Here is a 22,337-nt window from a genome sequence, read left to right on the forward strand (position 1 = left end):
ATATTACAACTGTTGAATTAGTTTCTCTTCCTATGCATGTTTTTATTGTAAAAAAGAAACAAAATATATTTATAAAGCGAAAAGAAAACTAAAATAACAAAAAATTCGAAAAACGAAACCAAATTTTTGATTTAAAAATTGAAAAAAAAAATTCTAAAGAAAAGTGAAAGTAAAAATCATTAAAATCGATTCAATGTCTCTCTGTCTGTCTGTCACACACATTTTTCTCCAAAATGGCTAAACCGATCCGAACGAAATTTAGTGGACAGATGGGAGCTATGAAATCCCGCGCATACAGCTAGTGGCATAAATTTAGGTGGAGTTTAAAGGGGGGCTCCCCATACATGCAAGAGGAGGGATTCAAAAATTTTTTTCACGGAATATAGTTGTGTAGGGTGTTAAATGAAAGGTCTCGATTGGTACTTTCCGAAACTGATATTAGTTTTGGCATAAATTGCAAAGTGCGTGAGTAAGGAGTCAAAATGTACGCACTTGAAGTGAGACAGGACTCATTTTCGGAAACTACTACTGTTTGTTGAATTCTCGTTAGCGTGAATTACGTGACCACACCATCGAAAATGCCTCTCTTGCAGTTTTCCAACGATCGGTGCAAACCCATATCGATCGCGGATATTCTCATTTCAGACATAATCAAAACGTGTCACGCCGCCAGTGCAATTCAACATATCCGTCCCCATTACCGCAAGACGCCGTTCATTGTCCTTTATAGTCGGCCAACACTCAGAACTATAGAGAGCGGCAGACGGACGACATTGCAGTAAATTTTAAATTTGGGACGTGCGCTGATACGTCGATCACAAAGAACACCAGTTGGGGAATGCCACTTCATCCAGGTTGCATTAATGCGTGAAACAATTTCATTACGCAGTTCTCCATTGGGTGATAGCATTGATATTTAAATCGCCGAATTCGGGCAATGGCAGTAACCTGCCCTTAGAGATATTTAAATCGCTCAGTTCTGCCAATGGCAGTAACCTGCCCAGAACTGACCGATTTCAATATCTCGGGTCAATGCTATAAGCCAATGGAGAACTACGTTATGCTCCTCACATAGGGAAACACAAAACCTTTTATACCTGAAACGTCAAGCTTCCGGTTTCCCGACTTTTAATTTAAATTGTCCGTTGTTTTATTAGGTTTAAGAGCAAATATACTAATTTGTAATTGCATAATAGCTTTAAGTCTAAATTAGTCTTTTTCAGTTTACTTTCAAAACATTTCTGTATTACTTTTGAATAAATTATTGATTAGATTCAGTTAATAGTTTTAATTCCGCTAGTTTTAAGAACAATCATTTAAGTTAAAAATATCTTTTCAAACGATTAATTATTTATTATTACTTTCGTATTTATTTATTTGCCGCTAAGGCCAAGAGAATTTTGTCGGGTTTTTGACTATTTCCCAACAACTTATTGTAAAATTAGATTTTTGTTTGTTACAGTTTCTCTTCTCTGTCTGTAAACCGTTATCAGTGCCCATTAGATTTAAGCTATTTTTGTTAGTTTAAAAGATTTTTTTTTGTGTTTTCGATACTCGGTGAAACACAAAGGAGTGAGGACTTAAAATGTATGCCCCGAAAAGTAAAACAAGTCTCGTTCTCCGAACCTATCCAACCGAAAAATTCGCAACGATGCATCTACATGTGGATCTAAGCCTTAAAATACATCCTGTCCCGATATCTATACAAATCAAGTTAATAATAGTATTTTGCCATATTTGAGAAAGTTCCCAAAAGATCCTCCTTAAATTCAGCCCAGAAATGCAAAATTTGTTAGTGTTATAATTTGTTAATTCTGGAAAGTTTGAACATAATCTATCTATCATTAGCAAAGTTATAGAAAATTCTGCATTTCTCGTAAATTTGTTGCTCTCTGTGACGTGAATGACGTGATCACCATATAAAGTGAACGGCAGATTCCATAGGGGTATTTTAGTTTTCCTTTCTTGGCTTTTTTAAGGCTTTGTGTGAAACAAAACCTTATTAATAATCGATTCAAGGTCTGCCTGCCCGTCTGTCTATGTGCCTGTCTATCACATCCAATTTATTCGGAAACGGCTAAACCAATTGTCACAGCATTTGGTGAGAACTTGTGAACTGTGAATCTCTTTAGGTGCAACGGGTGCCATCATTTTGCACTGTGTTTAAGGGGGGTTTCTCATAATCCAAAAGGAGGGCGGCATTTTTTTTCACAGAATATTGTCATGCGGGGTGCCAAATGAAAGGGCTCAGTTAGTACTATTTTAAACTGATGATATTTTTTTTCCACTGGGTGAAACATAATGCTAGCGCCTCTCTCTGTTTGCACGGTCTCCATCCTGCCACAGTCTTAAGCAAATTAATGATGCATCAACTACCGTTCATCATAGTGCGATGTATGTACATATGTATACATATATTATAGTTCATTCAATATTCATCCAAACAATATTTTAAAGATAAATGGCTGCTATCCTGCTGAAAACAAAAATCGCTCATTTAAAAGATTTAAAATATTTGACTTACTAAAGGTTCTAAAATAAGCATTCATTTCAATTTATGTGACGGACAGATTCAAGTGAGGCTTCTTTCAATTTAGCCGCTGCAATACTACTACTACTACTACTACTTTCTTATTCGTAGCGCTAGCTCACATTGAGCAATACCGCTAGCTGGTTTAAAACTTACGTCGAATTGTTCAGCGACCACAATATTCACATAAAGCGCTTCACAAAAATGAAACGCCAAGTTCTAATGCTCATGTAACCGGAGACCCAAATACAAGAAGTGCCGGTTAAAGCAGCTTAGAGATAAGTACTTTTGCACCAGCAAACAGGAAAATGAAAATTTACCCATTGGAAACTACCATAACTAGGGGTAACAACAAAAACAGGTGTTATTCAAGTCAAACTCTAACTGCAATGCAACTCGTACACTATTTCGCAGGTTCCTCCATTTAGTTTAGCAGCTCTTCAGCTTTCACAAACTATTGTTTGGTATATACTATACAATAAGCATGTACTCTCACCCTCGACATGACTGTCGAAAGGTTAACGAGACGTCGGTCGTCCTTGCTTTGGTACTTCATTGAATTTTTTCCCGGAAATGCTTGCTTCGAATAAAACTACGAAAGCTAGAGTTATTTCAATTTAGTTGCAATTCGAAACCTGAAGGATGTTGTGCGGAAGGAGATTTCTGAACATTTTTGTTGTTCTCGTCCTGGGAGTGGTGTTTGTGGTAAGTTAACAGCACAGGAAAGTCTTTAATCATAGGGATTATCCTTTCACGTTGAAGCAGTAGTACATTGCCAAGAAAGAAATACTTGATGTTATTTGACTGTGTTCGTACGTGCCTCGGTTTAGAAGGAAGCTATAGAATTTCAAGCTCACTTACAATAAATTAATTGAGAAGAAGAGGCAACATTTTAACGATTGCACCCTTTAGAATCATTTTACTATAAACTATAAAAACGACAAGAGAGAATTGTTCACAGGAAAATATAATGAGTGAGTTAGGAAGTTTTGAGAAAAAGCGGGTCTTTCCACGGATTTGTAAATAAAAGCTAGAATATTTGCAGATATGGATCGATCCACACTCATATAACACATGAAATTGGTGGAAATTCACTATTTTCACTTCACACACACCTTGTATTTGCACAGCCTTTCCAATTATAATAGGATTTTGCAAGTGACGGAGTGATTACCCAATATTTTTACGAAAAAGTTAACAGTTTTGTATATATTTATGTCACATACTAATGTATCCAAAAGGAAGACCAACTTTTAAGGTTTTGTGTGAAACAAAACTTTATTAAAATCTGTTTTCTGTCTAACTATTAGTCCGTCCATCTGTCGCACCTATTATCTCAGAAGCCGTTACTCCTGTCGATACGAAAGTTGGAGGGAAGATGGGACCTGTGAATCCCTATAGTGAATAACAAGGACCCATTTTCAGAAACTAACCAATCCAAATAGCTCTTTCTTCTATCGTCGCAAAACGTTTTCTCCACAGTGATTTTTTGCGTTTCGAGAATAGCCAGAAGGCAAATACATCGAACTTTTGTCGAAAAGATCGGAAAACAAGTCGGGGAACCGGAAGTTGACCGCTTCAGATATGAAAGGTTTTATGTATTTCTTTTATAATAACATATCATTTGAGTGTGCATTTGCGCCTAATATATGCATATACTAGTGAGAATAGCCACATTCAGTATTGAATTTGTAAAGAAGCGACAGCTTTGATCTGTTATTACTTTGTTACTAATAGTGCGATTTCCACCAAACTTGGTAGGATCATACACTATGCTCTAGCCTACATTTCTGATGATGAACTTAAAGGGAGTTCTGCATTCAATTACTAAAAATTACAGTAATGTACTTAATTTGAACAGATATGGAGGGTATTTCGGAGCTTAGGCACCGTATAGTGGCAGCCTTAAATTCGATGTAGAGTTATGCAACTCACTGTATGCGTGAGCGTTCGCGGTTCCCACCTTTCTACCAAATTCGGTGTGAATCGGTACAACTATCTCCGAGAAAAACGTGTGTGATGGACAGACAGACAGTAAACCCATTTTAATAATTAAAATTCGGAATAGAAAACATCACTATATACGAAGAAAACTGTCAATACCATCTTGATTTTCTATCGAATTTGGAGCGATTTTTTACCTGTTCAAATAAAAAAAGGCAAAAAGTTGACTGACGGTTTCGTCCAGGGCAGAGGCAACTTATCAGACGCTAACTCCCCTCTGCCCTGGGAGCAGCGTGACCGAAAGTGACGATCGATGGAAAATGCTCCACTTAAATACAATCACAAACACGTGATAGGTACGAATTATATTTAAGTGAAATCCGTCATCAGCCTAGACCTAAACTAGGCCGATGTAAATAAATATTATTTTTTGTTGAGGATGCTGGGAGTCCTGAGTCCGCACCCACTTAGTGACGGACCGAACCACTTGGGGAGCAGCTTGCTCCCTCTTTTGTAGTTCCCGGACTCCTATTTTTTTGAGTTAAACCCAAGTTTACAAAAAAAAGCAAAAAGTTGACTGACGATTTCGGTTCGTGTTAAAATAAGGTTAATAAAAAAGTCAAGCGATGACGGCTTTACGGTTTCTTACCAGGGCAGAGACAAATCGTCAGACGTTGCCTCACCTCTGCCCTGGGAGCAGCGTGACCGTAGCGACTTGCAGATGTTGAGTGCTCCTTCATATAATTCGTAGAACACGACATGACTACGAATTATATTGAGCGCAAATCCGTTTTATTGACCAGAGCTTGGCCAGAGCTGAAAATATTCGTTTTGAGGCAGCGTCTGACGATTTGCCTCTGCCCTGGTAAGAAACCGTAAAGCCGTCATCGCTTGGCTTTTTTGAAAAGTTTGGGTGCAAGCCCTAAGCGAGGGGTCCGTGGACCAGGAAAGAGGGAGTAAGTTGCTCCTCATTTGGTCCGGTCCAGCATTAAGTTGATGCGGACTTAGGACACCATCATGCTCAAAGCGAAGGTTAATAAAGTTAACTGTTTTAATCTGATTTACCTGATATTAACAACAGAGACAACAAAGAGTATTCCATATGGTTACGTTTAGTATCTCTTTCCTGGTACTTGTCGCGAATGAATAAGAATTCAAGATGGTACGTACTTGTTCGATTTATGTCTCTGGTCAGACACTCTAAAATACAATGCTTTAAATCGGATTTCAGAATGATGCGAGCTCTTCGCTTTTAACAAGAGAGATCCCCAATTACTTGATAACCTGATTTTCCTCCTAATATGCCTAGGGTTCGTGAGCCAGTACTAATTCCATTTTGTCTTTAGGAAGTGTCATTGCAATTGCTGCAAATTCAGCTCTGCATCGGCTCTTTTTGGAAATTCAGGTCTAGGTTGTCGGGCTTCTTTCCGTCAATGGGGAGTAGGCCTACTGAATCTATTCTGTCCTTTCGGCGTGCACCGGGAATGTTACTGAACATATAATTGATGCGTCATTTATGGTTTTTAGTTGCCTCCAAGGATCGGTGAATATCCCGATCGTAAGAAGTTTGCCTTTGCCCTCTACTTTGCATCTAAAAACTCTTCTTAACCATGCGTGAAGTCCCCTATTTGGAGGTATTGAGAAGTCCAGAAGCTCCTCAGTTTCCATCGCAGTGGGTTTATGAAGATTGACTGTGACCACCTGAGCCATTCCACCGTGCTGGAAAGCTTATGTCGGTGAACACGCGCTCGAAACTCCTTAACATTCGGATGTCCTTTACCTCGTACCTTCGTTTGGGTATCGTAGACACCATTCAGCGCCTACGCCCTTGACTTCTGATATGCTAACCTAACCTTGTGATCGATTTTAGTAGGATGATTTTTCACAGTAAGCCAATGTTAAGCTTAATTCCACTGGCTGATTTTCCAACAGTTTCCTTCCTCAGTACTGCGAAAATGTGCTTCCGCCCTCTCTCTCACTGGTGGCAGAGGGATTGGGATTGGTTGTCGGTTACCAGTCGAGTTAGCTGTAGATGAGTACTTTAGTTGAATCAGAGGAATGCTGATCACTTTGCCTTCTAAAGGGTACTGTCGAGTACCATTATGATTTTGAATGAAATGCTCTAACATAGTCGGATTGCCGTGCCATCGATTATTATTGTTATTATTGTAAGGCCCCACTTATTTGTTTATCTTATTTGTAATTTTATTCATTTGATTGCCGCGAGTATGGGGGCGAGGATCATCAGTGAGGCTCTGTTCGAATACAGTCAGTTACCTGCGACTGCAAACTATCCAGCTATTCAGGGTTCGTATAACTCCTTGCATTAAAGAAGATGTTCTCCGATTTCTCAGTCTATATCCACACCGTTTAGTTAATGTTAATTTCACCTCGTACAGAGTATGTCTAATAGGTCCCACTAACGTGTTCGGTAAAATCCTCGAAGAGTAATAGATTGCCTCCCAAATCCACCGCTATGGGTCTATGATTCGGTTTAAGCGTTAAAGAGCACAGAAGCAACCCTTAAATTATCGTACTCTGAACAAGTAGTTTCTTCAAAATCTTAACGACCATCCCCATTTTCCCACACTTCCACTGAATTGATGTGTCATAAATAAAATACCGTGGCATAACTTTTTGCCTTACTTAAAGGAAAATTTGTCACTTTTTGGGACGGTATAATTGTTTCCGACTTCATTTTGGTTGATTTTTTTCTTGTTGATCAATAAAATAGAGTGTCAAGTCGACCAAAATGCGCATGTTTGACACCTACTACTTTTTGCCTTTAATCGAAATGCCAAAGCAACGGAAGCTATTCGAAAGATTTGTGCCATTTAAAAAGAAGGCGTTATGACTGAAGAAACTACTTGAAATTGGGTTACAAAGTTCAAAAACGGGAATTTTAGACCTGAAGGGCGCTGCTAGGTATAGGGGCCTGTTGGATTTGAGAGACGATGTACTACGAACTACTAACTCGAAACCAAACGTGAATGCGATGCTTTACTTTTAGCAGCTTCATCGACATCATTAGGTTATCGTCCTTCACGATTATATATGTTGCCATTTACCCCTTATTGGGGTGTTACACATCAACTAGACCTACGCGCCATCGTTCGCAGTTACTTGAAATGCGCTTCACCTCCCACCACGATTTTCTGAGATGCCTTCTCCACTCCTCTGCCAAATACTCGATAATGCCTATTTTCATAATGCCACCAAGGAAGCAGTCCAAACGTTTGATTCAGAGTGTTACGTCATTCTGCTTATTCTCCGATTTCAATCCCTTTCGATCGCTTTTTAAGTCTTTGTGTGGTGTTTCATTCAAGAATGCTATCGAACTGTAGGCTTGGATGTACGAATCTTTGAAACATTTTTGACGTCGGGGCATTGAAAAACGGTGGGAACGGTCATAAACAATCAAAGATAATACATTGTTGACAGGTTCGTTGTAATATTTTGTATTCAAAAAATTAAGTTGTAAAAAAGTGAAAAGAAAAAACAACTGTTACTTATCGAATAACCTAATACCTTGGTTGAATCCTCCACGAATAAATGCTAGATGCTATTAGTTTAGATGAAGAAAAATCTGAAGAAAATCATGTAAACACCCAAACATGGCTAGGCCAGGAAATATCCTACATCTCGATAGTAGTTCAAGTAAAACAAACGACCCATAAATTCTTCTAGGAAGAATTTACTGGTGGTTTCTACTAAATAGTACAAAGCAAACAGGCGTATAGGCCACAACATGAAGCACAACACTGGTAAGTTTGGTAGAAATCCCGCAATTACTATCACAGTTATGATAGCTCAAAATTGACTTTTACACGTAAGTTTATTGCACTTAAATGCTGTTAACGTATTCGAGTGAATAATACAACATACATTGTGAATTATGAATAACGTATAAATGGAGTTTCCGTTTTCCGACTTATAATTGTTTAGGAACGAATTTTCCGTTTACATAATATAAAGCTCTGCCCCCTATTCGCACTTCCTGATCGCAACTGACAATATTCTGGTCAAATAAATTTAATTTTGTTTAGTGAAATTTTTTTCCCGGCTTCAATTTGATACCGGAAACCAAATCAATTTACTTTATTACTTTTGGGTCCCGGAAATTTTACGAAAGTTTCAACAGAGCATGATCAAAATCGAACTCATCATCAGATTCATCCCTGATGTTCCCAATAGATTGTTCAAAGATTCAATTTTCAGGATTCCATGCCCACTAAAAATTTATTATTCATTATTTTTCATAGTATACAACCCCCAAATCTCATGTAGTATCTCATTTCTAACTTTTCCACTCTTTCTAGGTCAATCAATGAAATTCGAATGATTTATTCCGTGAGTACTTTTGATCCATTGCGTTTAACACTAAATTCCATGTGCGATTCTTTTTGGCAACGAAAATTTTCCGAGATGGAGCTATCAATAACAAGTGAATGCTGTGAATGGGAAACCTAATAAAATTTATTCATAAGGTTTGGTCGGAAAATTGATTTTGCTGTTCATTTGAATTCCGTTCACAAGCACACGTCCCTTGGAAGAAGAAAACTTACGAGCGGGATGCTTCTCGAAAGGCTACATTCATCATCCCTGCGACTATACATTTCATCATATATTTATGTGTAGGGTTCGAAATATACTCGTAAGTTGCCATTTGGAACCTCTTGATTTGCTGGCTTTTCTGATACTTCGAATTGCAGTTTGGTATGGATATATCGAACTCGAAAGAGTCGATATTCCGATGCTGTTTTATGGCTTAATCATTTCAATGTAAATCTAACCACACGTTCCTCCATGGATTTCCGTCTTTGTTCAATCAGCAAATTTCTCTCCATAGATACTGTTATATGATAAATATTCTTGATTTCCCTCTTCATATACTTTTCAAATAATCTGATGCAGTTCACAGCCTTTCTGAATCGATCCATGCAAGCTTTTCTCTCTAACGGGAAACTGTTAAAACTTTCGCATCTCAGCGAATATTCTGATGATGGGCGTATTGTTTGAGCTCATTCCTCCCTTAATTTCACCGAATTTCATTTCAGTTTCTGGGATTTATTAAATAATTAAATTGAATAAGAGGGAAGGGGGAGGAAATAGTAGAAAATATGTTTGAAGATTGCATAAATTGTTTGGCAGTGCAGATTCTATTGCCTAAAAAGAAATCGTATAGGTCGACCGGGAAAATTTATTCCAAAGATGTGGTAACCAACATATGTATACCGAAAGCTCCTTTCACACATATTTATCTAATATTACTTCTTCTAACAACCATATTGAGAAGTGATAAGGTGTCTCCACAGATCAGATGTGGTCCTTTGTCGATTAGTGTTCACTCCTTAGTGGAGTATTGGACATACACACAGTCAGATTGTATTTCAGTTTCACTATCATTATAATTAACACTGTGCAAGTGCTAAGATTAGTAAATACTGTTGCTATAATATATTGTTTTATGCTCGTTCCATCCATCCATCCATTTGTACAGTACCAATTGCAATGACAGTGATGTGGAAGTAGACTTACTCTAAGATATTTTTGGGGTAGGGTGAGTGAATGGAATGCTGAGCTGTCAAACCACCGGTTAAGCCCGTCCCCATTATAACACACTTAGCCAGCAACGGTTTGATACATTCGGACTGACCCTCCCGCCCGCCGCCCGGAGAGGAATAAGGGATATTTTAGTTCAAAGAATGCATCCGACCCTCTACCGTTCGAAGAAACCACAGTCGCAAGAAACGGATTCTGAACATTATGCTCAATACGGTTCAACTGTTTGTGCTCCTCGGCATCTCGTTGAGAATACTCTCTGGAATTGTCTCGAATCATTCCCAAAACACACAGTCAGGCAATGGCACCTTTCCAATCTAGCGCAAGTATGACTGGAAACCTCTATGCTCATTTAGAACCTTGGTAAGGGAAAGAAATGTAGTGTATATTGTCGTTCTTTACGAGCAACCACCTAGCTTGGGTTCGATTCGTTGCGTTTATGAATGATAATTTTTTGTTGGCAAGGAGAACAACGCTGATCACTCCCGATATCACCATCACAGCCGGTTCTGAGATTGTACGACAGTACTTGCGCAAGGTGCTTATGATACATCTCCTTGCTAGAAGCATTAGCTTATACCTCCGCGCCATAGGGCAAAGTGGACCGCATCGTACTCTTGAGAAGACGTCTTCTGATAGAAGTAAGACCTCCAACGTTTGCCATTACTCAGTTTAAGGTCGAAACTTCTGTCGCAGCGATGTCCGAAAAAGTTCACCTTCGAATCGGAATCATCGCAAGGCACTTATTGGATTATTTTGACTCTCTCGATATGGGGCGCAGGGTCGGGGTTCTTTTTTAGCCAAGATGACAAGATGAGTTTTTTAAGCGCAAGACTGAAGCGATTAGCAGCCATCCATCCGTTTACTCGTTGCATCAAAATGCCTAGTTTGGTTTGGTTTGGTATACTGTACGTCCGGAATAATTGTCGTAACATCATCTGCATAACCGACCAGATGCTGTTTTTCTGGCAAGTCGAATCTGATAGGAACAGTTTCCATCCCCATCCTTCTTTGGTCCCAAAGTGTCTTATACGGCAGGGAATGCCACTCAGATATTCCCTCAATACACTAGAAAGAACCCTTTATATGGAATTAGTTCTCTAGTATGTCTAGCATACAGAAGGCATTTCGAACATCAACTTGAAGAGGAGCGCTACTTGTCGAAATCAACGACTGTGTGCCTTAGCTCAATGAACCACATCGAAGACCTCCATGACAACATCCATGCAGGTCCCCCTGTTTTAAATCAAACACGTTTCACCCAACGAGTCTACTTTTAATAAGCTTTTCGTGCACTTTCCATACAGTGTCAAGCATACAGGGTGGTCGGTAAGCAGACACGAACTACGCTAACAACTTGTGAGAGGTTGCGCTCTGGTACATGTTGATTACGTTCTCATCAGATGCGACACAATTCCTGCAAAGAACCCATCTTGGCTTTTCGTTGTAAATTTCTGCTTCGTCATGTTAGCATGCTGTAGATGTACATATATATACGGTTTTATGTAACTCGTTTGTAAAAATGTTTCGTTATCTGATTTCCATTAGTATATAAATTTGATACGACATTCCTTGCTGTCTTAGGTTACAGTAGATCCGCACTAAATTGAAAGTTTTGTTACTAATGATGGGATTCCTTTCCCTCTCATCATCAACATCGTCGTCAATGGTACAACAGTCGGTGTCCGGTCTAGGAGCATCGAACCAGTTTTTGTCCTAAGTTGAACTCTATACTCGACTGCTTCTTTCTGTACAACTGGACCTGAAAAGGAAACACACCTCTTCTAGGCCTGACGACACGAATAATGCCACACACTTGGTTTTAACAGCTTCAATCGTCTTCCCATTCTTAAGCCACATCATTATTTTGGACGGGAGCGTACAGACATGCGCAGTGGAGTTCTATGCCCGCATTTAGCGTCTCAAGGATCATATCGACCCACTTTGTAAAAGGTTAACAAAGCTGCACCAACCTTAGCTAGAATAAGAAGCTTTATCCTTAATATACTCGCCAATCACTAATATGTACCGAGTTATTGATATGAAGGAGGTCGTTGGATGTCGCACTGATCACTTCACTCTCTCTTGAATGAAAAAAATCACTTCACTATCATATTTCATCTTTTCATATGCCCAAAAATATCCTCTAGCTGTCTCCTCCAACTCGTAGCAATCTATTGTATGCAGTAGACTAGTTAACTGGCTCTAATAAATCCACCAAAGAGTTTACGCAACTTGCCATATAACTCTTCAGTCCAGAGGCAAATTGTGATGACATTCTCCAGAATTACAAGCCGAAAATATCGTCTCCAGCAAGGGCCATTTAGGTATTCTGACTCAATACAATAACTTTGTGAGCATACCGGCTAGATGCTCGTAGATATGTTGTTGTATCTGGCGAAGGTCCATGATCAGCGTGGTCGAGGTGTTTGTGGAAAATTGTCATAGTCCACTGAACTCCTACACGTCTTCTGGAGAAGGCGACATGAAGAATGTAACTGGTAACAAGATGAAATAATATCGGTCACAGCATGCAACCTAAACCGCTATGGAACTAAAAAAAGGTTTCACAAGGCTGCAGCGGTTCTACGCCATCACATGTCGCTCTCATAGTTGCTACTTTTTCCAGAATGCTCCTCTTGCGTAGAGAACGCAATATACTCTCTTTGTTCACATTATCGAAAGTTTTCTCGAAACCGTTGAAGAATAGATGAGGTGCAGATCTAAACTCCGCACACTGGGCTAAGATGACTCATAAGGTAGCAATTTGGTCTGAGGATCCGGAGGAAACACCCGCCCGCTATCTGTCGATCAAACTTTCGAGTTGTTCTTTAATACCTTCCAGAATTATTTTTGACATTATTTTTGCGGCGGCAAGGGCACGCAGATACCCTTCCGATTGCCATTACTCAAAACAGATTCCCTTCCTAGGAATCTTAACGATCATCCACTTCTCCCACCTTCTGGGAAAGGCTTTGGTTTCCTAAGATTTCCGTACGAGTGGAAATAGCAAATTTGCAGTAAATGCAGTTGGAGCAATAAATAACTCTCCGGAAAGAACGCAGCAGCAGCTTTACTCCATCTGATGGCCGAAATGGCTTCTCTTTTGCTTGGAGGAACTGTCCGGATAGCTGAGTGGTTAGAGCACAAGGTTGTCGTACGGAAGGTCGCGGTTCACATCTCACTGGTGGCTGTGAGATTTGTATCGTAATTTGATGGCGGATACCAGTCGACTAAGCTACCTGTCAAATCAGGGTAATAATCTCAAGCGAGGGCAATGCTGACCATATTGCCTCCTACAGGGTACTGTAGTGTACCGTTACGGTCTGGAATGAAGTCCTCTAACACACTTTAAGGCCCTGATCTAATATGAATTGTTAACTGTCCGTATCCGCATATTACGGTGACTACCCATTTCGTTCAAAAGGGGAGGTACACCACCGGATATGATACGGCAAAGAACTAGACTGGAGTGTTTTTCGATCTTTTCACTTTCTGGTCATCGTGGATGAAAAGTTGACCGTTACCAGCCTTCATAGAACCATCGCATGATTTGCGACCACGAGCAACAGCATGAAAGACATGAAACAGTTTACTCTTCTGAAATCACTGTGTGCTGCAGCATCTTCCACTTTCCTGGTTAGCGAAATATCAAATTCCCCCTTGTGCCGGCGCAACTACGCTGAACTTGGAGTTCAAGAGTGATCGCCCGCCATCACACCTAGCGGTCGATAGAGCCTTCAATCCCTTCCATTAATCGATCCACTTCCACGATTCCAGATCTTTATCCTTCCAGCGAACTCTAAACCGCCTCTTAGCTTTTTTAATGATTGGTTTCGAACCAGTTCTCGAAATTTGAAGGTCCAAGGGAGCAAAAGCTGGGTCGGGCCACCCTTCCGCTCCCGTCGTAGTCTGCCAGTTATCCTAACCATTGTAGTCCACTAAACAGACCCTTACACCCAATAATTAGATTTCACGAGGATTATACGAAGTATATTTTAAAATATATCTTTTATAATATGAACCTGCGTATCGATGTTTTCATGGCTAGGACTCCTGCGAAGGTGTCAATTACACTCGGATCCCCTAGTTATCAAATATCTAGAGATTGAGGTCGGTGAGAAAAGCTTCCTCTGTTCAAATTAATTCCCGCGAGTCCTCATGCTCCAAAGTGGGGATAACTGTCTGTTTTCCTGGGAAGGTAGAGTAATCATCCTTGATACAACCGCAAATAAATCGGTTGACATCGGTCTTAACACACTTCCTCTACCGTTCCAAATCCGGCCCTATTCGGATCCCCTCTCCTCCTCTTTCGCTTAAAATAAATTAACCATCACAGTTTGGGGTTTTCGGAAACTTTTTCCTAAATGCAGTATCATCATTAGTCAACAACCTGTGAGGTTAGGTATGTTTCGAACGTGATGTTCCCATTCCCAATATAAATCTTGCTTCCAAAAGTGTTACATTGGAAAGCCTCCAGGCTTCAAACGGCAAACAAAAACACCCATGGCTGGGCCAAGGTTTGAAGCTGGTTTACAAGCATTATGTTTATTTTTTCATATATTCAATTTTATAAATATTGTTCTCCCAATTTCTAACAGACGCTGCCTGAGTCCTTGCAACCAAGAATACTCTGGTTATTACCTTTCGGGCGACATTAATCGAAATGTGCTCTTACAATGTGAAAAGTAATTACCTTGGTATGGCGTTTCTGTGTGAACTGTGAATTTTCCCTCTTTGATTTCATAATTATAAATTTCAACGTTTACAAAAAGACTGATGGAAAAGCAATCGATTTGAATGTGGCCTTGCTTTGCTACCAAATTGTTGACACCACATCCTTTGCGTCTGATTGAATGCAGGTTTCGCCTACTCAGGCCTTTCGCCTTTACCCTTTAGTCGCAACGTTAGCTAGTGTGGTACTATTAGCCACCTGGCCAACGTTTTCACGAATCCTTTGTTTACTAATGGTTCTGAAAATACTATTACCTTGATAGCATCTGAAACTAATTACAATATTGCTTCAGCCGCCATCTCTCGATCAATGAATTCTTTTATGCAAAAAACCCACTAGGGTGGTGGTAAATCCGAAATTTATGAAACGTGAAGCTACAATTTCTTTCTCTTTAGTCCTATCATTTCCTCGCATTCGTGTGGTAACTGAAAATCAATCCGAATAAAATGTCGGGCGGTCATGTCTCATGACAAGGCGTCAAGCTTGGAGCTCGAAGCTGATTCCTATCAGAAAATGGGTGAATTAAATTTTCCCAGCTATAATAAATATATGCCAAACCCACCCGTTTCATTCTCATTCCCGACAGCCATTTAGAACGATGGCACCATTCACAATGCCCGCTTTCCTTTTTTCCTTTTCATCGGGAATAACGTTCTTCTACTTCCACTGAACAGGGAGGAGGACATGTGTTGACGTCGGACGTCAACGCTCGCTCCGTAGTCAGTGAAATTGTAAGGAACGAAAGGAGGCACTATTTTATTAGGATAATAGTTAGTTTGAAATGAACGGGGATTTCCTTCTGGATTCTGTTCAAAGTAATGAAAGTCATTGTTGTCCCAATTTTGATATGTTGTAAATAAGAAAGGGACCGACATTTGGATAATTTTCTAAGCAAATATTGGCGCAATGCAGACATCTTTCACTCAGTAGATGAGGAAAATATTAGGACACGGCATATGCTCTAATGCCTCCAGTTGGGTAATTGTAATGGTTCCATTAGTTCCACTTAATGTTATTTTATGCCTGTCAATGTGACGTCAGTTGTCTATAATTTTGTTAGGATAGCCAAAGTCTGGGAAATAGTAGGCGCTATGTGTCTTCATGAAAGACGTCTTTCACGAAAAGATAGCCTGTGTCCTCGTGTCAAATTTGTTAGAAGCAACCATGCTGGAACAATTCTGGACCCAGGAACGAGCAGCGATCAGCTTGCAATACCCTGTGTATCATCCACTGCAATAACTAAGGAATCTGGTAGCGTATGCGCAATCAAGTGGTCTGGAATTTTTAGTAGGTGATACGAATGTTCAATATTTTTTTTTGGAAAAATATCAAATACAGTTCTAAAGGAGAGAACTGTTAAATTTCATCACTTCTCATGACTATGAATGTGAGATGTGCCTCCACATTTGCTCGGCCTGGACGAATTGAAGTAATTGATCTAACAATCTGCATATTAAAAATGTTGAAGCTGGTTAGACAGTTTCACTGTCAGATCACCGTTACTTCGAATTTAGCCTGACTATTGCAAGCGAACAACCAAAACAAATTGAACAAAGTTTTATGAACCATGAGACTATGCTGTGCCAGAGACGCATCAACCGTATAAAGCAGTGGGTGCTGGGCATTGGATATATCGTGTAACAGTGTAACAAGAACAAAGAGGAGTGGTGAATTTTTTTAAAAGCGCCAACAGAAACACGAAGCGGTTTTTATATCCCCGTGACACTTCACACTTTAGTTTTTGGATCGTGGTAGGGCAATTTAACTCAGCGCACGAGTTCTTCTCGTACTAGGTGCTGCCATAAAGCACACCAGTTGCCATAAAGCATACCAGGTGAGTTTATACGTTTATACACTGTCAAACAACTTCTCTAGATCCATAAATTCAATGTAAAGACGGTGATGTTTTTCAAGGTGTATCTCCATGAGTAACCGCACAAAACATATTGCGTGAGTAGTTCCCAAGTTTTAAACAGACCCGGCTAATTCACGGTTATTTCAACCATGTCGCGGATACAGTTGCAAGTTGCAATCCTCATGATATTTGAAAGCATCAGGGTCGGACGGTAATTTTAACAGGACTACCTTTCTTTTTCCATATTGGATCGGTGATCCTTTTTTAACAGTCGGATTTTATTTCACCTTTCTCAATAATCCGAGTGTTCGGACATAAATGTGCATCAGGCCCTCAGAAACGTTAAGTTCCCTTAATAATAATATCATCAAGGGACGTCGCATGGTTATAGTATACCTTTTAATTCTAATATAATATGTCGTTTAAGTCTATAGCCGACAGGACGTTTATTGTGTTCCCTACTTCCAAGTGGCCCGGGCATCTGGTATTAAGTATTCCTCCAGGAGCCGAAACTATCCCAGACCATGCGTGGATGTTTCTTCACTGTCCTCTACAAACAGTGTCCATATATATCCCTAGCTTAGCCTGCACTGACCAGTGAGCATTCCCACTATTATCTGCAGGCTCTTCTTGGCGAGGTTTAAACAATCTTTGGAGTGCTTGAGTTCGTATCCTCCCATTAGGCACTCTGGACTGTTTTATTTATGATAAGTTCGTCCAGTACAGTTCCATTAGCCATTCTTCTTTAGTTTTTAGCGCCGGACCAATGAACTCATTTCTGATTTAAAGCCTGGCTCTTGCCCGTATAGCGGCGTTCCTACTCCTTTCCTGGTCAGTTCGTCCGCTACCGCATTGTCTTCTAACTAAATGTGGCCTGGAACATGCCGGGCGTGTTCAGTCTGTTAGAGTATTCCCTTAACAGTTTAAAATTCACCCGGTAGGAATTAAGTGCCTTAATGGCCGCTTGGCTGTCGATTAAAATAGCAAAGTTCTGCCTTCTATAATATATATATAGTCTATAGTGTATATTTCCGCCTGAAATATGTCTTCCTTGGACCTAGGTATGACTCCAGCGCCTGCTCCCTCTCCTTTGAGGGAGCCGTCTGTGGACCAAGTAATCAATTGCTGGTTTAGGCTGTATGTCAATGTCACGCTCACCCGGTTTGACCTGTTTCTCCAAAGTATTTCAAACTTTTTTTCCAAGTAGAAACTCGTTTTCATGTTATTCCTTGGTATCAGTAATTCGGGATGCGTCGTCTTGAAGGAATATCAATCTTTCTTCAATTTAGGCAGCTCCTCGCCTCGCTGTTATTCCCGGACATTCTCAAGAACACTCTCCTTTCCTGCATTCGTGCAGATGGAGAGGAATCGGTCCCAGAAAAACCTCTAGCAGTGCCGTTGTACACACGCAAGCCAGTCGTTGAAGTTTGTATAACTCCCTGGCTATTAAGTTGGTTAGGTTGATTAAGTTCGGCTGTCCATATTACCGGCCCATCGGTAGTTATTGGCGTTACTATTGCAGTATATTATATCCAGTGTAGCATTTTCGAGGTCATCCCCATTTTCCCATACTATGGAACTGCAAGAAATCATTGTAGCTTTCCGAAATACGTTGTGAACGTGCGGCTTCCACAGTAGTTTGCGTCTAGTTTAATTCCCAAAGATTTTTCCTCTGTCACTCGTTTCACTTCCATCCTAATGTAATCTAATGGCTCTTAGGTGGTCAAGCTTGCGCTTCGCAGTGAATGGTGTTATGTTAACCTTGACTGGATGTATGCACCAGTTTTTAGTGATTCGCGGTCCAATTTGGATTCTGTCATTAGGGTATCCTGATATTTTCCCCTACTGATAACGTTGTCAATCCCGCTACCTTGGACTTGTATCGTTAGCTGTTTTAGGAGTTCATCAACCACCATACTCCACATTAATTTCGTTATTACCCCGCGCTGTGATCAACCTTTGGTAGTGTTCATGACAGTAGAATTTTCACCTGTCTGTACTCTCTAATATTCTGTCCATCCAGAAGGTCTGGGTGCTCCCCATTCCCTTGCGAACCACCGCGTTTTGTATCTCTGTGTGTGATATATTATCGATGATCCCTCGATGTCCAAAAGCACAAACAGTGCTATTTCTTTTTGGACCCTTTTTATCCGCTTTCGGAATACATACTACTCTTGTCTCTGTCCTTGGTATATATCCCAAGGCTTGTTGCCCCTTCCCACTCTTAGAAAAGATTCAAAAATGATTTCTTGGCCTCTCTGAAGTAGTTTTGAGAAAGTGCTATCTACTCCGGATAATTTCATAGATTTAAAGGTTTCCACTGCCTATCCTACTCTAGCTTACGAGCACACTTCTTTCATTAGTTTCTAATTCGCCTTTTTACGCCTTTTGTTCGGTGTCAGGTGTCAGGAAAAATGCTGTTGTGTCCCACCGTAGCGTACGACCCCGAGAAATGAGTTCTGAAGTGCAGATATATCCTGTCCGCCTCATTCTGGGTAAATGTTCCATCTTCGCTCTCCAGATAGATAGAAGATATTGCCTTGTCTTTGACTATAGCTTTGTGTTCCCTTGATGCTTCTGTGCTTTTCTCTATCACTTCACAGAATTCCCTAAAACTGTTTCGTTTTGCTTCCCTGATCGGATTACTATACGTCGTTGGTCTTTTACATCTGCTTGTTTCGCCTGCTTAAAGAGTTTTCGCATCTCCGTTCTCATTCTGACTAGGTTCCTGCTCTACCAGGGCTCATCCCTTGATGACTTCTTAGCCCGAACGTAGCCTCATATGCATCAATAACAACTCTGTGAAGGATTTCCAGTACTGTTCCTAGCTCTATTTATTCTTCTAAAACGTGGGGATCTATGTTTTAAGTGGTAAGGATCTATCAATCGCTTCGGCTTTGGGAATGTAGACCGCCCCGATATATTATTTCCAGCACAAGTTGGCAGTTCCGTTCCATTCTCATCCTGGAAATATGTGGACTATAGTGCTAAGCCAATAGGCCGTATCGTCGTCGCGGAGTCTACCAGAAAACCAGGCCGGAAGCTTTTGGGTCTTCAAGGTCTGTCCTTAGTCTTCTTAGGGGCCTCTGGTTTCAAGCCTTCCTTTAAATATTGCAGATACCATTTAGCATCTACGCCGCTGAGGCCTGTCCACTTCTTGATGCCTGATAAAGTGACCTTAGACATAGCTTTACTGATACCTGCTTTTTAAGCAGGGACTTTTGTTGGTTGTGGTTTTCGTAGAAGGGCAATGTTGACCTTGGCTCAGCTACTTGATCAGCCAGCTTCTCCCTTCTTGGGTGTAGTCACCTGGCTCTCAGTCTTGCGGAGATGTGCCGCTGCTTAATGAGCCAGTTTTTTTCACTGTAGTATTCAAAAAGTTCTCACAAATATGGGGTTAGGAGATCCGCGTGCCATAACTCCCCGGACGATAAGCTCCCTTACAAGGATTCTCGTTGATTTTGAAGGTGCTTTATCATTTGGCATTTGTATATTTAGGAAGCATCGTTTCTACCGACGGCAGCACGATGTTGGCCGATGCATTAATAGCATTAAATTCACCTTCGCGGCTTGTCTTAAATCTGAAAATGCAGTTATCTCAACATCAGGATTAAGTTGAGATTGTGAGGGTATCCTTTCCGTGATGCTATATGGGAGTAATACGTGGAAGCTGAACACCACTGTCACTCGGAAACTCCAGTCCCTTCTGTACACGATAAATCATCCGAGTACGTTGACCTGATATTATTTCGAACGAAGAACTAACTGCCTGTTACCTACAACCGAAATGATCGGAAGGCGGAAGTGGCAGTGGATAGATCCTGAATTAACGAGGGGCAACAATTGCACGCCATGATCACATCTAATATGAGGGCATCCAGGGGGCGGCTGCATCGAACGTAGAAAAATTGCGAAAGATTCATTTTTAATGATATCCTCGTGTAAGTTTCGTTGAGAAAGGTTCACTAGCTAAGATTGATCCGAGCATCTAAGTCAATGGGAAACGACCAACAGGCCGGCCGAAATAACGATGGCTTATTACGCTAAATGGTGATTTGAGAGCCTCTCGGCTATGACAAAATTAGATCTATGACCGAGAATGGTGCAATCGATCCAGATGAGTCGATCTCGGGATAAAGGTTAAAGAAGAAGCAACAGATTTTATAACACCACCTGATGCTTTTAATTTACGGAGAACCTTATCTATGAATGTTCGGGCACAATTGAGAAAATTAGAGATTTTTAAATCACTGTGTTTCTGACATACACGGACCTTAACTTAATTCCTTTTCATTTCTTGGGTTAAACTACAATCCTTCATTGTTGATCTAAAAACAGACAAAACGTCCTTAAATACCGTACGCAATCACTGTATATTTGTTTCAGAAACTTTTCTACAAAAGGGTGGTTGAAACAAGCTCTGAACCGATGAAAATCGAACAGGAATTTTGACGGGCAATTGACCGTAGATATGGAGAAGTTTGAAAGAAGAAGATAAAGTTAGAATTTGTGGCTGGGTCATAAAAATGGGAATTTAGAATGGATATTATTTCTTCCCAAAAGGCTGTCTCTATGATTCAGACGATTTCAAATGGTTGTGGACTATCTTTACAATAAGCAATTGCATCTTACGATTTAAGAGTATATGTTAGTATGCGATAGATTTCTTAAGCGTTATGTTAAATGAAAGTCACTGGAAGTAGACTTTGAAGTCTGTTGTAATACCTAAGGATGATAGATGATTCCTATTCAGGAGTTCAAGAGTTATTACTACTGACTGGAAAATAACTCCATCGGAGAATACCAGGAAACTTCCGGCTATGTAATATATAATAAATGAGAAAAAGTCTTTAATTTCGCTATTGTTTAAAACGAAAACGTGAAAATTTGCAGAAGGAGATTCTCGATTGAATGATGCAGGAGTGGAGTTGAAATAGGGAAAAAATGTAATTTAAAATTTTGTGGAAGTCGCGTGAAAAGTCAGTGTCCTGAAAATTATGAAAAGCTCCTTTGTTCACCAAATTATGATCAAGAGTCAGGATAACTGTGATGCGGTAAACTCAAAAAAGAGCCAAGAAGGAGAACAAAAGAAAATTCTATCTTTCTATTCGTTCCTAAACAGGTTAAAAAACTGCATTAAGGAGAAAGTACCAAGAGACTTTGCCACGAGAAAGGCAATGTATGCAGATTGTGGTCTTAAAACGGCTGTTTACGATACGGCAGGCCTGTCAGGAACGTCTGAACAGTCTCCAGTCCATCCAACCCCCTGTTGAAATGAAACCACCGTCCACATACCGTCAAGCTGGACGGCACCATCTATCCAACTCTGGCCATGAAATTCGTTGAGGGGGAAATTGGAGATATTTTTGTAATTGAGCATTCATAATAGAAAGCTAACCAGGGATGAAGATGCGCAATAAATTCTCGCAAACTTCCTGACAGGCTGTGTGGCGACCATAACAGAAGGATGCATTAACGCGCACACAGTTTGCCCATCCTCTTTCCGGGTGGCTGTGGCCGAATCGTTTTTTCAATCGATCGCCGGTCGCCTGAACAGTTTAAATTGACAGGCGAGCCGGATTCCATGCACGTTGTGCATACCACCAGTTGTGGTTCATTTTTTGTTGAAACCATTGAAGAAATTTCTTGCTAGCGAATTCGTTCAATATGGCTCCTACTTTTGCTGATTTTCTTCTCCGTTGAGGGAACAC

At 40.3% G+C, this 22,337-nt stretch overlaps 1 protein-coding gene across 8 annotated transcripts in view; it reads left to right on the forward strand.

Moving 5' to 3' along the window:
• Positions 1–22,337, forward strand: part of LOC119656207 (kazrin) — a 414,592-nt gene that overhangs the window by 112,171 nt on the left and 280,084 nt on the right. For all 8 annotated transcript variants that reach the window (XM_038062602.1, XM_038062657.1, XM_038062661.1 and 5 more), the window contains one exon: positions 8,794–8,824. The gene's annotated coding sequence lies outside the window, so the exon portion shown is untranslated. The remainder of the gene's footprint in view (positions 1–8,793; positions 8,825–22,337) is intronic.

Source organism: Hermetia illucens, chromosome 1, assembly GCF_905115235.1.
Source record: "Hermetia illucens chromosome 1, iHerIll2.2.curated.20191125, whole genome shotgun sequence".
Lineage (NCBI taxonomy): Eukaryota > Metazoa > Arthropoda > Insecta > Diptera > Stratiomyidae > Hermetia > Hermetia illucens.